The following is a 14,884-nucleotide window of genomic DNA, read 5'->3' on the forward strand; positions in this document are numbered from 1 at the left end:
TTGCAATGACCAACACTACTCACCATATCATTACCTTGTGGCAAGCCACATGTAGGTGAAGTAGAAGAAGTTGAGAAGACTATACGGCCGGATGTGGAGGGAGAACAATCATCCCCACAAAACTTGGACACGCCATATTTATCTTGAAGCTTTGTCCACAACTCATGAGCATCCCGGAACGACATGAGTTGAAATATAACTACATTGCTCAAAGCATCGAAAAGCACATTAGAAGCTTGAGCATTGAGATAAGAGTTTTTCTCATCCTCTAAAGATAATCTTTGAGGATCCTTTGGAGGAGAAAAACCCACATCTACAATTCGCTCTAAATTTGGGTCCATAACCCTAAAGAGATTAAGCATGTGAATTACCCAAACATCAAAATTTGTGCCATCAAAACTAAGAGTGTGAGAGAATCCTAAGCCCCTAGTCGACATCTTTACTCTCTAGGCGGTTAAGCCTAACAAAGAGAGACGAGGCTCTGATACCAATTGAAAGATCGTGGATGTCGCCTAGAGGGGGGTGAATAGGCGCTTTAAAATAATTACAGTTTAGGCTTGAACAAATGCGGAATAAACCTAGCAGTTAATTTGTCAAACACAAAACCTACAACAACTAGGCTCACCTATGTGCACCAACAACTTATACTAAGCAAGATAAACAACTATGTGAAGGAAATATGCCCTAGAGGCAATAATAAAGTTATTATTTATTTCCTTATATCATGATAAATGTTTATTATTCATGCTAGAATTGTATTAACCGGAAACATAATACATGTGTGAATACATAGACAAACAGAGTGTCACTAGTATGCCTCTACTTGACTAGCTCGTTAATCAAAGATGGTTATGTTTCCTAACCATGGACAAAGAGTTGTTATTTGATTAACGGGATCACATCATTAGTTGAATGATCTGATTGACATGGCCCATTCCATTAGCTTAGCACCCGATCGTTTAGTATGTTGCTATTGCTTTCTTCATGACTTATACATGTTCCTATGACTATGAGATTATGCAACTCCCGTTTGTCGGAGGAACACTTTGTGTGCTACCAAACGTCACAACGTAAATGGGTGATTATAAAGGAGCTCTACAGGTGTCTCCAAAGGTACATGTTGGGTTGGCGTATTTCGAGATTAGGATTTGTCACTCCGAATGTCGGAGAGGTATCTCTGGGCCCTCTCGGTAATGCACATCACTTAAGCCTTGCAAGCATTGCAACTAATGAGTTAGTTGCGGGATGATGTATTATGAAACGAGTAAAGAGACTTGTCGGTAACGAGATTGAACTAGGTATTGGATACCGACGATCGAATCTCAGGCAAGTAACATACCGATGACAAAGGGAACAACGTATGTTGTTATGCGGTCTGACCGATAAAGATCTTCGTAGAATATGTAGGAGCCAATATGGGCATCCAGGTCCCGCTATTAGTTATTGACCGGAGACGTGTCTCGGTCATGTCTACATTGTTCTCGAACCGTAGGGTCCGCACGCTTAAGGTTTCGATGACAGTTATATTATGAGTTTATGAGTTTTGATGTACCGAAGGAGTTCGGAGTCCCGGATGGGATCGGGGACATGACGAGGAGTCTCGAAATGGTTGAGACGTAAAGATCGATATATTGGACGACTATATTCGGACTTCGGAAAGGTTCCGAGTGATTCGGGTATTTTTCGGAGTACCGGAGAGTTACGGGAATTCGCCGGGAGAAGTATTGGGCCTTATTGGGCCATACGGGAAAGAGAGAGGGGCTGCCTAGGGCAGGCTGCGCCCCCCCCCCCAAAGCCTAGTCCGAATTGGACTAGGGGGAGGGGCCGCGCCCCCTCCTTCTTTCCCTTCTCCCTTCCCCTTCCTTGTCTCCTACTCCTACTACATGGAAGGACTCCTAGTTGGACTAGGAAAGGGGGAATCCTACTCCCGGTGGGAGTAGAACTCCCCTAGGGCGCGCCATAGAGAGGGCCGGCCCTCCCCTCCTCCACTCCTTTATATACGGGGGCAGGGGCACCCCATAGACACACAAGTTGATCTTCGTGATCGTTCATTAGCCGTGTGCGGTGCCCCCCTCCACGATATTACACCTCGATCATATTGTAGTGGTGCTTAGGTGAAGCCCTGCGACAGTTGAACATCAAGATCGTCACCACGCCGTCGTACTGACGAAACTCCTCCCCGAAGCTTTGCTGGATCGGAGCCCGGGGTGCGTCATCGAGCTGTACGTGTGTCAAGAACTCGGAGGTGCCGGAGTAACGGTGCTTGGATCGGTTGGACCGGGAAGACGTACGACTACTTCCTCTACGTTGCGTCAACGCTTTCGCTTCGGTCTACGAGGGTACGCAGACAACACTCTCCCCTCTCGTTGCTATGCATCACCATGATCTTGCGTGTGCGTAGGATATTTTTGAAATTACTACGTTCCCCAACAGCGGCATCCGAGCCTAGGTTTTTATGGTTTGATGTTATATGAACGAGTAGAACACAAGTGAGTTGTGGGCGATATAAGTCATACTGCTTACCAGCATGTCATACTTTGGTTCGGCGGTATTGTTGGATGAAGCGGGCCGGACCGACATTACGCGTACGCTTACGCGAGACTGGTTCTACCGCCGTGCTTTGCACACAGGTGGCTGACGGGTGTCAGTTTCTCCAACTTTAGTTGAACCGAGTGTGGCTACGCCCGGTCCTTGCGAAGGTTAAAACAGCACCAACTTGACAAACTATCGTTGTGGTTTTTGATGCGTAGGTAAGAACGGTTCTTGCTAAGCCCGTAGCAGCCACGTAAAACTTGCAACAACAAAGTAGAGAACGTCTAACTTGTTTTTGCAGGGCATGTTGTGATGTGATATGTGTTGGGGAACGTTGCAGAAAACAAAAATTTTCCTACGGTTTCACCAAGATCCATCTATGAGTTCATCTAGCAACGAGCGGTTAGATGCATCTACGTACCTTGTAGGTCGCGAGCGGAAGCGTTCAAAGAACGGGAATGAGGTAGTCGTACACGACGTGATCCAAATCACCGGAGATCCTAGCACCGAACGGACGGCACCTCCGCGTTCAACACACGTACGGTCAGCGTGACGTCTCCTTCTTCTTGATCCAGCAAGGGGGAAGGAGAGGTTGAGGAAGATGGCTCCAGCAGCAGCACGACGGCGTGGTGGTGATGGAGCTGCAGTACTCCGGCAGGGCTTCGCCAAGCACTATGGAGGAGGAGGAGGTGTTGGAGAGGGAGAGGGAGGCACCAAAGGCATGTGGTAAGAAGTCCTCCATCTCCCCACTATATATAGGAGGGCCAAGGGGGGGGCGCCGGCCCTAGGAGATCTAATCTCCTAGGGGGGTGCGGCCAAGGGGAGGAATCCCTCCTCCCCAAGGCACCTAGGAGGTGCCTTCCCCTCCTAGGACTCTTCCTCTCTTGAAACCCTAGGCGCATGGGCCTCTTGGGGCTGGTGCCCTTGGCCCATGTAGGCCAAGACGCACCCCCTACAGCCCATGTGGCCCCCCGGGACAGGTGGCCCCACCCGGTGGACCCCCGGGACCCCTCCGGTGGTCCCGGTACAATACCGGTGACCCCGAAACTTGTCCCGATGCCCGAAATAGCACTTCCTATATATAATTATTTACCTCCGGACCATTCCGGAACTCCTCGTGACGTCCGGAATCTCATCCGGGACTCCAAACAACATTCAGGTTACTGCATATACATATCCCTACAACCCTAGCGTCACCGAACCTTAAGTGTGTAGACCCTACGGGTTCGGGAGACATGTAGACATGACCGAGATCGCTCTCCGGTCAATAACCAACAGCGGGATCTGGATACCCATGTTGTCTCCCACATGCTCCCCGATGATCTCATCGGATGAACCACGATGTCGAGGATTCAAGCAACCCCGTATACAATTCCCTTTGTCAATCGGTATGTTACTTGCCCGAGATTCGATCGTCGGTATCCCAATACCTCGTTCAATCTCGTTACCGGCAAGTCACTTTACTCGTACCATAATGCATGATCCCCTGACCAGACACTTGGTCACTTTGAGCTCATTATGATGATGCATTATCGAGCGGGCCCAGTGATACCTCTCCGTCATACGGAGTGACAAATCCCAGTCTTGATCCGTGTCAACCCAACAGACACTTTCGGAGATACCCGTAGTATACCTTTATAGTTACCCAGTTACGTTGTGATGTTTGGTACACCCAAAGCACTCCTACGGTATCCAGGAGTTACACGATCTCATGGTCTAAGGAAAAGATACTTGACATTGGAAAACTCTAGCAAACGAACTATACGATCTTGTGCTATGTTTAGGATTGGGTCTTGTCCATCACATCATTCTCCTAATGATGTGCTCTCGTTATCAATGACATCCAATGTCCATAGTCAGGAAACCATGACTATCTGTTGATCAACGAGCTAGTCAACTAGAGGCTTACTAGGGACATGTTGGTGTCTATTATTCACACATGTATTACGATTTCCGGATAATACAATTATAGCATGAATAAAGACAATTATCATGAACAAGGAAATATAATAATAATGCTTTTATTATTGCCTCTAGGGCATATTTCCAACAGTCTCCCACTTGCACTAGAGTCAATAATCTAGTTACATTGTGATGAATCGAACACCCATGGAATTCTGGTGTTGATCATGTTTTGCTCTAGGGAGAGGTTTAGTCAACAGATCTGCTACATTCAGGTCCGTGTGTACTTTACAAATATCTATGTCTCCATCTTGAACATTTTCACGAATGGAGTTGAAGCGACGCTTGATGTGCCTTGTCTTCTTGTGAAACCTGGGCTCCTTGGCAAGAGCAATAGCTCCAGTGTTGTCACAGAAGAGCTTGATCGGCCCCGACGCATTGGGTATGACTCCTAGGTCGGTGATGAACTCCTTCACCCAAATTGCTTCATGTGCTGCCTCCGAGGCTGCCATGTACTCCGCTTCACATGTAGATCTCGCCACGACGCTCTGCTTGCAACTGCACCAGCTTACTGCCCCACCATTCAAAATATACATGTATCCGGTTTGTGACTTTGAGTCATCCAGATCTGTGTCGAAGCTAGCGTCGACGTAACCCTTTACGACGAGCTCTTCGTCACCTCCATAAACGAGAAACATTTCCTTAGTCCTTTTCAGGTACTTCAGGATATTCTTGACCGCTGTCCAGTGTTCCTTGCCGGGATTACTTTGGTACCTTCCTACCAAACTTACGGCAAGGTTTACATCAGGTCTGGTACACAACATGGCATACATAATAGAACCTATGGCTGAGGCATAGGGGATGACACTCATCTCTTCTATATCTTCTGCCGTGGTCGGACATTGAGCTGAGCTCAATTTCACACCTTGCAACACAGGCAAGAACCCCTTCTTAGACTGATCCATATTGAACTTCTTCAATATCTTATCAAGGTATGTGCTTTGTGAAAGACCTATGAGGCGTCTTGATCTATCTCTGTAGATCTTGATGCCTAATATATAAGCAGCTTCTCCAAGGTCCTTCATTGAAAAACTCTTATCCAAGTAGGCCTTTATGCTGTCCAAGAGTTCTATATCATTTCCCATCAAAAGTATGTCATCTACATATAATATGAGAAATGCTACAGAGCTCCCACTCACTTTCTTGTAAACACAGGCTTCTCCATAAGTCTGTGTAAACCCAAACGCTTTGATCATCTCATCAAAGCGAATGTTCCAACTCCGAGATGCTTGCACCAGCCCATAAATCGAGTGTTGGAGCTTGCACACCTTGTCAGCATTCTTAGGATCGACAAAACCTTCCGGCTGCATCATATACAATTCTTCCTTAAGGAAACCATTAAGGAATGCCGTTTTGACGTCCATTTGCCATATTTCATAATCATAGAATGCGGCAATCGCTAACATGATTCGGACGGACTTTAGCTTCACTTCCAGTGAGAAAGTCTCATCGTAGTCAACCCCTTGAACTTGTCGATAACCCTTAGCGACAAGCCGAGCTTTATAGATGGTCACATTACCATCCGCGTTTGTCTTCTTCTTAAAGATCCATTTATTTTCTATGGCTCGCCGCTCTACGGGCAAGTCAGTCAAAGTCCATACTTCGTTTTCATACATGGATCCTATCTCGGATTTCATGGCTTCCAGCCATTTGTCGGAATCCGGGCCCGCCATCGCTTCTTCATAGTTCGAAGGTTCACCGTTGTCTAGCAACATGATTTCCAAGACAGGGTTGCCGTACCACTCTGGTGCGGAACGTGTCCTTGTGGACCTTCGAATTTCAGTAGGAGCTTGATCAGAAGTATCTTGATCATCATCATCAACTTCCTCTCTTGTCGGTGCAGGCACCTCAGAAACATTTTCTTGAGTTGCGCCATTTTCCGGTTCAAGAGGTAATACTTCATCAAGTTCTACTTTCCTCCCACTTACTTTTTTCAAGAGAAACTCTTTCTCTAGAAAGGATCCATTCCTGGCAACAAAGATCTTGCCTTCGGATCTGAGGTAGAAGGTATACCCAATAGTTTCTTTAGGGTATCCTATGAAGACGCATTTTTCCGACTTGGGTTCGAGCTTTTCAGGTTGAAGTTTCTTGACATAAGCATCGCATCCCCAAACTTTTAGAAACGACAGCTTAGGTTTCTTCCCAAACCATAATTCAAACGATGTCGTCTCAACGGATTTCGACGGAGCCCTATTTAAAGTGAATGCGGCAGTCTCTAAAGCATAGCCCCAAAAAGATAGCGGTAAATCGGCAAGAGACATCATAGATCGCACCATATCTAATAGAGTGCGATTACGACGTTCGGACACACCATTACGCTGAGGTGTTCTAGGCGGCGTGAGCTGTGAAACTATTCCACATTTTCTTAAGTGTGTGCCAAACTCGTGACTCAAGTATTCTCCTCCATGATCTGATCGTAGGAACTTGATTTTTCTGTCACGTTGATTCTCAACCTCACTCTGAAATTCCTTGAACTTTTCAAAGGTCTCAGACTTGTGTTTCATTAAGTAGACATACCCATATCTACTCAACTCATCAGTGAGGGTGAGAACATAACGATAGCCACCGCGAGCCTCAACACTCATTGGACCGCACACATCAGTATGTATGATTTCCAATAAGTTGGTTGCTCGCTCCATTGTTCCTGAGAACGGAGTCTTGGTCATTTTACCCATGAGGCATGGTTCGCATGTGTCAAGTGATTTGTAATCAAGAGACTCTAAAAGTCCATCAGCATGGAGCTTCTTCATGCGTTTGACACCTATGTGACCAAGGCGGCAGTGCCACAAGTATGTGGGACTATCACTATCAATCTTACATCTTTTGGTACTCACACTATGAACATGTGTAGCATTACGCTCGAGATTCATTAAGAATAAACCATTCACCATTGGAGCATGACCATAAAACATATCTCTCATATAAATAGAACAACCATTATTCTCAGATTTAAATGAGTAGCCATCTCGGATTAAACGAGATCCTGATACAATGTTCATGCTCAAAGCTGGCACTAAATAACAATTATTAAGGTTTAAAACTAACCCCGAAGGTAAATGTAGAGGTAGCGTGCCGACGGCGATCACATCGACCTTGGAACCATTCCCGACGCGCATCGTCACCTCGTCCTTCGCCAGTCTCCGCTTATTCCGCAGCTCCTGTTTTGAGTTACAAATGTGAGCAACTGCACCGGTATCAAATACCCAGGAGCTACTACGAGTACTGGTAAGGTACACATCAATTACATGTATATCACATATACCTTTCGTTTTGCTGGCCTTCTTGTCCGCTAAGTATTTGGGGCAGTTCCGCTTCCAGTGACCACTTTCCTTGCAATAAAAGCACTCAGTCTCGGGCTTGGGTCCATTCTTTGGCTTCTTCCCGGCAGCTTGCTTGCCGGGCGCGGCAACTCCCTTGCCGTCTTTCTTGAAGTTCTTTTTACCCTTGCCCTTCTTGAACTTAGTGGTTTTATTGACCATCAACACTTGATGTTCCTTCTTGACTTCTACCTCTGCTGATTTCAGCATAGCAAATACTTCAGGAATGGTCTTTTCCATCCCCTGCATATTGAAGTTCATCACAAAGCTCTTGTAGCTCGGTGGAAGCGACTGAAGGATTCTGTCAATGACCGCGTCATCCGGGAGATTAACTCCCAGCTGAGTCAAGCGGTTATGCAACCCAGACATAGTGAGTATGTGCTCACTGACAGAACTGTTTTCCTCCATCTTACAGCTGAAGAACTTGTCGGAGACTTGATATCTCTCGACCCGGGCATGAGCTTGGAAAACCATTTTCAGCTCTTCGAACATCTCATATGCTCCGTGTCTCTCAAAACGCTTTTGGAGCCCCGGCTCTAAGCTGTAAAGCATGCCGCACTGAACGAGGGAGTAGTCATCGGTCCGTGCGTGCCAAGCGTTCATAACGTCTTGTTCTGCAGGGAGAACAGGTGCGTCACCTAGCGGTGCTTGTAGGACATAATCTTTCTTGGCAGCTATGAGGATGATCCTCAGGTTTCGGACCCAGTCCGTGTAGTTGTTGCCATCGTCTTTCAGCTTGGTTTTCTCTAGGAACGCGTTGAAGTTGAGGACTACGTTGGCCATTTGATCTACAAGACATATTGTAAAGATTTTAGACTAAGTTCATGATAATTAAGTTCATCTAATCAAATTATAATGAACTTCCACTTAGATAGACATCCCTCTTCCAGTCATCTAAGTATAACATGATCCGAGTTAGCTAGGCCGTGTCCGATCATCACGTGAGACGGACTAGTCAACGTCGGTGAACATCTTCATGTTGATCATATCTTCTATACGACTCATGCTCGACCTTTCGGTCTTCTGTGTTCCGAGGCCATGTCTATACACATGCTAGGCTCGTCAAGTCAACCTAAGTGTTTGCATGTGTAAATCTGTCTTACACCCGTTGTATGTGAACGTTAGAATCTATCACACCCGATCATCACGTGGTGCTTCGAAACAACGAACTGTCGCAACGGTGCACAGTTAGGGGGAACACTTTCTTGAAATTATTACGAGGGATCATCTTATTTACTACCGTCGTTCTAAGTAAACAAGATGCAAAACATGATAAACATCACATGCAATCAAATAATAATGGTGACATGATATGGCCAATATCACATAGCTCCTTTGATCTCCATCTTGGGGCTCCATGATCACCTTGTCACCGGCATGACACCATGATCTCCATCATCATGATCTCCATCATCGTGTCTCCATGAAGTTGCTCGCCAACTATTACTTCTACTACTATGGCTAATGCGTTTAGCAATAAAGTAAAGTAATTTACATGGCGTTTCTCAATAACACGCAGGTCATACAAAAATAAAGACAACTCCTATGGCTCCTGCCGGTTGTCATACTCATCGACATGCAAGTCGTGATTCCTATTACAATAGCATGAACATCTCATACATCACATATATATCATTCATCATTCATCACAACTTTGGCCATATCATATCACAAAGCACTTGCTGCAAAAACAAGTTAGACGTCCTCTAATTGTTGTTGCAAGTTTTACGTGGCTGAAATAGGATTCTAGCAAGAACGTTTTATTTACCTACGTGAAAGCCACAACGTGATTTTTCAACTTCTATTTACCCTTCATAAGGACCCTTTTCATCGAATCCGCTCCAACTAAAGTGGGAGAGACAGACACCGGCCAGCCACCTTATGCAACTAGTGCATGTCAGTCGGTGGAACCGGTCTCACGTAAGCGTACGTGTAAGGTTGGTCCAGGCCGCTTCATCCCACAATACCGTTGAAGCAAGATAAGACTAGTAGCGGCAAGAAAGTTGACAACATCAACGCTCACAACAAATTGTGTTCTACTCGTGCAAGAGAACTACGCATAGACCTAGCTCATGATGCCACTGTTGGGGAACGTTGCAGAAAACAAAAAATTTCCTACGGTTTCACCAAGATCCATCTATGAGTTCATCTAGCAACGAGTGGTTAGATCCATCTATGTACCTTGTAGATCGCGAGCGAAAGCGTTCAAAGAACGGGGATGAGGTAGTCGTACACGACGTGATCCAAATCACCGGAGATCCTAGCACCGAACGGACGGCACCTCCGCGTTCAACACACGTACGGTCAGCGTGACGTCTCCTTCTTCTTGATCCAGCAAGGGGGAAGGAGAGGTTGAGGAAGATGGCTCCAGCAGCAGCACGACGGCGTGGTGGTGATGGAGCTGCAGTACTCCGGCAGGGCTTTGCCAAGCACTATGGAGGAGGAGGAGGTGTTGGAGAGGGAGAGGGAGGCACCAAAGGCATGTGGTAAGAAGTCCTCCATCTCCCCACTATATATAGGAGGGCCAAGGGGGGGGGGGGCGCCAGCCCTAGGAGATCTAATCTCCTAGGGGGGTGCGGCCAAGGGGAGGAATCCCTCCTCCCAAGGCATCTAGGAGGTGCCTTCCCCTCCTAGGACTCTTCCTCCCTTGAAACCCTAGGCGCATGGGCCTCTTGGGGCTGGTGCCCTTGGCCCATGTAGGCCAAGGCACACCCCCTACAGCCCATGTGGCCCCCCGGGACAGGTGGCCCCACCCGGTGGACCCCCGGGACCCCTCCGGTGGTCCCGGTACAATACTGGTGACCCCGAAACTTGTCCCGATGCCCGAAATAGCACTTCCTATATATAATTCTTTACCACCGGACCATTCCGGAACTCCTCGTGACGTCCGGGATCTCATCCGGGACTCCGAACAACATTCGGGTTACTGCATATACATATCCCTACAACCCTAGCGTCACCGAACCTTAAGTGTGTAGACCCTACGGGTTCGGGAGACATGTAGACATGACCGAGATCGCTCTCCGGTCAATAACCAACAGCGGGATCTAGATACCCATGTTGGCTCCCACATGCTCCTCGATGATCTCATCGGATGAACCACGATGTCGAGGATTCAAGCAACCCCGTATACAATTCCCTTTGTCAATCGGTATGTTACTTGCCCGAGATTCGATCGTCGGTATCCCAATACCTCGTTCAATCTCGTTACCGGCAAGTCACTTTACTCGTACCATAATGCATGATCCCGTGACCAGACACTTGGTCACTTTGAGCTCATTATGATGATGCATTACCGAGTGGGACCAATGATACCTCTCCGTCATACGGAGTGACAAATCCCAGTCTTGATCCGTGTCAACCCAACAGACACTTTCGGAGATACCCGTAGTATACCTTTATAGTCACCCAGTTACGTTGTGACGTTTGGTACACCCAAAGCACTCCTACGGTATCCGGGAGTTACACGATCTCATGGTCTAAGGAAAAGATACTTGACATTGGAAAACTCTAGCAAACGAACTATACGATCTTGTGCTATGTTTAGGATTGGGTCTTGTCCATCACATCATTCTCCTAATAATGTGATCTCGTTATCAATGACATCCAATGTCCATAGTCAGGAAACCATGACTATCTGTTGATCAACGAGCTAGTCAACTAGAGGCTTACTAGGGACATGTTGGTGTCTATTATTCACACATGTATTACGATTTCCGGATAATACAATTATAGCATGAATAAAGACAATTATCATGAACAAGGAAATATAATAATAATGCTTTTATTATTGCCTCTAGGGCATATTTCCAACAATATGGTCAAGATGTGATGAAATATAAGTTGTTGTATGATATGATCATGTTTTGTTAAAGTTATCAGCAACTGGCAAAATCCTTATGCTTGTCTCTCTATTGCATAAGATGCAAGCGCCCAATAATTGCTTTACTTTATCGCTATGCGATAGCAATAGTTGCAAGAGCAATTGTTGGCGAGACGACCACGTGACGACACATTGATATAGATCAAGATGATGGAGATCATGGTGTCATGCCGGTGATGATAGAGATCATGACAGTACTTTGGAGATGGAAATCAAAGGCGCAAGATGATGATGGTCATATCATGTCACATATTTTGATTGCATATGATGTTTATCTTTTATACATCTTATTTTGCTTAGTTTGACGGTAGCATTTTAAGATGATCTCTCACTAATTATCAAGAAGTGTTCTCCCTGAGTATGCACCGTTGCGAAAGTTCTTCGTGCTGAGACACCACGTGATGATCGGGTGTGATAGGCTCTACGTTCAAATACAACGGGTGCAAAACAGTTGCACACGCGGAATACTCAGGTTAAACTTGACGAGCCTAGCATATACAGATATGGCCTCGGAACACGGAGACCGAAAGGTCGAACGTGAATCATATAGTAGATATGATCAACATAGTGATGTTCACCATTGAAAACTACTCCATCTCACGTGATGATCGGACATGGTTTAGTTGATTTGGATCACGTGATCACTTAGATGACTAGAGAGATGTCTGTCTAAGTGGGAGTTCTTAAGTAATATGATTAACTGAACTTAAATTTATCATGAACTTAGTCCTGGTAGTATTTTACAAATCATGTTGTAGATCAATAGCTCGCGTTGTTGCTTCCCTGTGTTTATTTTGATATGTTCCTAGAGAAAATTGTGTTGAAAGATGTTAGTAGCAATGATGCGGATTGTGTTGAAATCATGTTGTAGTCATCATATTAGATCCGTGATCTGAGGTTTATCCTCATTGCTGCACAGAGGAATTATGTCCTTGATGCACTGCTAGGTGACAGACCTATTGCAGGAGCAGATGCAGACGTTATGAACGTTTGGCTAGCTAAATATGATGACTACTTGATAGTTTAGTGCACCATGCTTAATGGCTTAGAATCGGGACTTCAAAGACGTTTTGAACGTCATGGACCATATGAGATGTTCCAGGAGTTGAAGTTAATATTTCAAGCAAATACCCGAGTTAAGAGATATGAAGTCTCCAACAAGTTCTATAGCTAAAAGATGGAGGAGAATCGCTCAACTAGTGAGCATGTGCTCAGATTGTCTGGGTACTACAATCGCTTGAATCAAGTGGGAGTTAATCTTCCAGATAAGATAGTGATTGACAAAATTCTCTAGTCACCATCACCAAGTTAGTAGAACTTCGTGATGAACTATAGTATGCAAGGGATGACGAAAACGAATCCCGAGCTTTTCATGATGATGAAATCGATGAAGGTAGAAATCAAGAAAGAGCATCAAGTGTTGATGGTTGACAAGATCACTAGTTTCAAGAAAAGGGCAAAGGGAAAAAAGGGAACTTCAAGAAAAACAGCAAGCAAGTTGCTGCTCATGTGAAGAAGCCCAAATCTGGTCCTAAGCCTGAGACTAAGTGCTTCTACTGCAAAGGGACTGGTCACTGGAAGCGGAACTACCCCAAGTGATTGGCGGATAAGAAGGATGGCAAAGTGAACATAAGTATATTTGATATACATGTTATTGATGTGTACTTTACTAGTGTTTATAGCAACCCCTCAGTATTTGATGCTAGTTCAGTTGCTAAGAGTAGTAACTCGAAACGGGAGTTGCAGAATGAACAGAGACTAGTTAAGGGTGAAGTGACGATGTGTGTTGGAAGTGGTTCCAAGATTGATATGATCATCATCGCACACTCCCTATACTTTCGGGATTAGTGTTGAACCTAAATAAGTGTTATTTGGTGTTTGCGTTGAGCATGAATATGATTTGATCATGTTTATTGTAATACGGTTATTCATTTAAGTAAAAGAATAAATTGTTGTTCTGTTTACATGAATAAAACCTTATATGGTTACACACCCAATGAAAATAGTTCATTGGATCTTGATCGTAGCAATACACATATTCATAATATTGAAACCAAAAGATGCAAAGTTAAGAATGATAGTGCAACTTATTTGTGGCACTGCCGTTTAGGTCATATCGGTGTAAAGCGCATGAAGAAAATCCATGCTGACGGGCTTTTGGAATCACTTGATTATGAATCAGTTGGTGCTTGCGAACCATGCCTCATAGGCAAGATGACTAAGACTCCGTTCTCCGGAACAATGGAGCGAGCAACAGATTTGTTGGAAATCATACATACTGATGTATGTGGTCCGATGAATATTGAGGCTCATGGCAGGTATCATTATTTTCTGATCTTCACAGATGATTTGAGCAGATATAAGTATATCTACTTGATGAAACACAAGTCTGAAACATTTGAAAAGTTCAAAGAATTTCAGAGTGAAGTGGAGAATCATCGTAACAAAAATAAAAGTTTCTACGATATGATCTCAGAAGATGAATATTTGAGTTACGAGTTTGGTCTTCAATTAAAACAATGTGGAATAGTTTCACAAATACATGCCACCTGGAACATTTTGCGAGAAAACGTTTTTGCGAAAACGGAAAAAACTCATTTTTTTCTTTCCACGAGAGGCACGAGTTCGCTTCCGCGAGAGCCGTTGAAAGAACATGCGGTGCCCCCATGTTTAGTTTTGGTAATTGATGACAATCTCTATGGACTAATGGTTTCCTTGAGTTATATTTGAAGGTTTTGTCCATAGGCTTTTCTTGGAGTACATGTGTTGGTTTCAAGGAGAGTTTGTGTCGACCAAGGTGCTATTCAAGGAATTATCCAAAGATTGGTCATTTGAGAGTTGAGCTTATTGCAAGCATGTCTTGAAGAAAAAGATTGTGTGATCATTCATGTTTACCTTCAAGACATCATCCAAACGAAGAGAGTTGGAAAAATTCAAGGTTGATCAAGACTAAGTCAAGATTGAATCAAATTGATCAACTCACAAAGCATAGAAGATGTACCGAGAGGGATCAAGTGATCCCATGGTATGGTAAGCATTGTCAATTACGCTTTGTGTACTAACCCATGGTCTTTATGAGGGTTCTTTGTGGGGTTAGGTTGCGGTGTGCAAGTTCAAGTGGAGCATCACGAAGAGATCAAATGCTTGAAGCTTTCCATCCTTTGTGGTGAAAATGGACTTGTGAAGATGT

Source organism: Triticum urartu, chromosome 6A (assembly GCF_056163025.1).
Source record: "Triticum urartu cultivar PI428250 chromosome 6A, HENAU_Tu73, whole genome shotgun sequence".
NCBI lineage: Eukaryota > Viridiplantae > Streptophyta > Magnoliopsida > Poales > Poaceae > Triticum > Triticum urartu.